The 2,500-nt window shown below is 57.5% G+C and overlaps 1 non-coding gene across 1 annotated transcript in view; it reads right to left on the bottom strand.

The window, feature by feature from the left end:
• Nucleotides 1-395, bottom strand: part of LOC126196924 (small subunit ribosomal RNA) — a 1,909-nt gene extending 1,514 nt beyond the window's left edge. The window contains exon 1 of the ribosomal RNA XR_007539348.1: nucleotides 1-395. This exon is cut by the window's left edge and continues 1,514 nt beyond it. This is a non-coding gene — a ribosomal RNA (small subunit ribosomal RNA).
• Nucleotides 396-2,500: the final 2,105 nt, after the last annotated feature.

Genomic DNA, 2,500 nt, shown 5'->3' with positions numbered 1-2,500 from the left:
TCGAACCCTGATTCCCCGTTACCCGTTACAACCATGGTAGGCGCAGAACCTACCATCGACAGTTGATAAGGCAGACATTTGAAAGATGCGTCGCCGGTACGAAGACCGTGCGATCAGCCCAAAGTTATTCAGAGTCACCAAGGCAAACGGACCGGACGAGCCGACCGATTGGTTTTGATCTAATAAAAGCGTCCCTTCCATCTCTGGTCGGGACTCTGTTTGCATGTATTAGCTCTAGAATTACCACAGTTATCCAAGTAACGTGGGTACGATCTAAGGAACCATAACTGATTTAATGAGCCATTCGCGGTTTCACCTTAATGCGGCTTGTACTGAGACATGCATGGCTTAATCTTTGAGACAAGCATATGACTACTGGCAGGATCAACCAGGGAGCTGCGTCAACTAGAGCTGAGCAGCCGGCCGCCCGGGAGTGTGTCCCGGGGGCCCGCGCGAACACGCAAGCGTCCGCTCAATTATTCTGCAAACAGGAGGAGGCTGGGCTCCCCTGCACGATACACCTCGAAACCCTCTCAGGTCCCGGCGGCGCGCAGCGCCGTCCTAAGTACTTGGTCGGGTTCGAGAGAGGCGCAATCGCCCGGAGATAGGCGAGTAGACGCTTTCAGTGCGACCACCCGTGCCCCCAACTGAGCTTGCCGCTGCCGACAGAGGCCCGGGAGCGTGCTGTCGTGGTGTTGCCGGCGGGAGACAACACGCGGCCACAAACAGTGACCGGGCAGCTCCAACGCCAGCGCCACAGAGGGGCAGAGCCCCACTTGGGTGCCAAAGCGAACTCTCCCAGCACAGCGCACGCGCCAACACATCCGCACAGCTGCGATACAAACCACCTGCGAGAACCGCGGGGGCGACCGAGCAGCAGACGGCGTCGCGGCGCCGAGTGCCGGGCGGCGGCGCATCCTCAACGCACACAGTCCTCAATCGGACCAGCACACTGCAGATGTCCACCGCGCTTCGCACCGGGCCCGGGAGGACCCACTTTGGCCGCACGGCGCCGCGCGCTGGGTGCGCCGGCACGCAGATGCGCCGCCTGCCGCGTCCGTCAGCCGGCGCGCCTGCCACTGGGCGCCCCCACCAGCCGGCTGCCGCGCGTGCGCCCACGCAGCGCGCGGCCAGCACGCCGGGCGCCCCCCCCTCACCGGCCGGGGACGGTCCCACCCAGCCACCGCCGCGTATCGCTTCATACCCACATGCCCACTCACGTTCGTGGGTATGACGGGTGTCGCTGAAGCAACCGGTTAATACCTGTACCGATCGTCGATATCAACGATTCACCTCCAGCGCGAACAACCGCGCAACAACGGATTTCCAGTTCATTTGCGTAACTTGGGCAGCAAACGTAGACATCCATCTACATTTGCGACTTCTACGAGTCTTGCATGCCTGGATGTTGTGTGTCACGACGCACTCCATCAGCATACATACACGCTGCGACGTGTGCACGAAAGAACACGTGGAAGGTGGCCAGCGTACGTATACGAATGCCATTGCACAGCTGCGAAGCGCATTCAACACGCGAACTCCTGACCGACGAGCTAGAGGTGACAGGAGGGGAGGGGGGGGCGGGGGCGATATACGTCCTATTGCAGTACACAATACAGTGGATAGCGGGACCATGTGGAAAGTAAGCAACACTCGCAAGATGTGAGGGTACGCACCGTAAAATGAATCAATACGCAGAACACCACAGTGTGCGCGAAGTGAACTATGTTGAGATGGTTGCAATTAGGCAACGCTACACGAATTCCTAGAGTCATATAACTAACAATTACAGGGCAGGTTAGGGCGCAACGTAGGTTAGGTTAGGGCGCAACGTAGGTTAGGTTAGGGCGCAACGTAGGTTAGGTTAGGGCGCAACGTGGGTTAGGTTAAGGCGCAACTTGGGTTAGGTTAAGGCGCAACTTGGGTTAGGTTAAGGCGCAACTTGGGTTAGGTTAAGGCGCAACTTGGGTTAGGTTAAGGCGCAACTTGGGTTAGGTTAAGGCGCAACTTGGGTTAGGTTAGGGCGCAACTTGGGTTAGGTTAGGGCGCAACTTGGGTTAGGTTAGGGCGCAACTTGGGTTAGGTTAGGGCGCAACTTGGGTTAGGTTAGGGCGCAACTTGGGTTAGGTTAGGGCGCAACTTGGGTTAGGTTAGGGCGCAACTTGGGTTAGGTTAGGGCGCAACTTGGGTTAGGTTAGGGCGCAACTTGGGTTAGGTTAAGGCGCAACTTGGGTTAGGTTAAGGCGCAACTTGGGTTAGGTTAAGGCGCAACTTGGGTTAGGTTAAGGCGCAACTTGGGTTAGGTTAAGGCGCAACTTGGGTTAGGTTAAGGCGCAACTTGGGTTAGGTTAAGGCGCAACTTGGGTTAGGTTAGGGCGCAACTTGGGTTAGGTTAGGGCGCAACTTGGGTTAGGTTAGGGCGCAACTTGGGTTAGGTTAGGGCGCAACTTGGGTTAGGTTAGGGCGCAACTTGGGTTAGGTTAGGGCGCAACTTGGGTTA

The sequence above is a fragment of the Schistocerca nitens genome, chromosome 7 (assembly GCF_023898315.1).
Source record: "Schistocerca nitens isolate TAMUIC-IGC-003100 chromosome 7, iqSchNite1.1, whole genome shotgun sequence".
Lineage (NCBI taxonomy): Eukaryota > Metazoa > Arthropoda > Insecta > Orthoptera > Acrididae > Schistocerca > Schistocerca nitens.
This window is presented reverse-complemented; position numbering and strand designations above follow the sequence as displayed.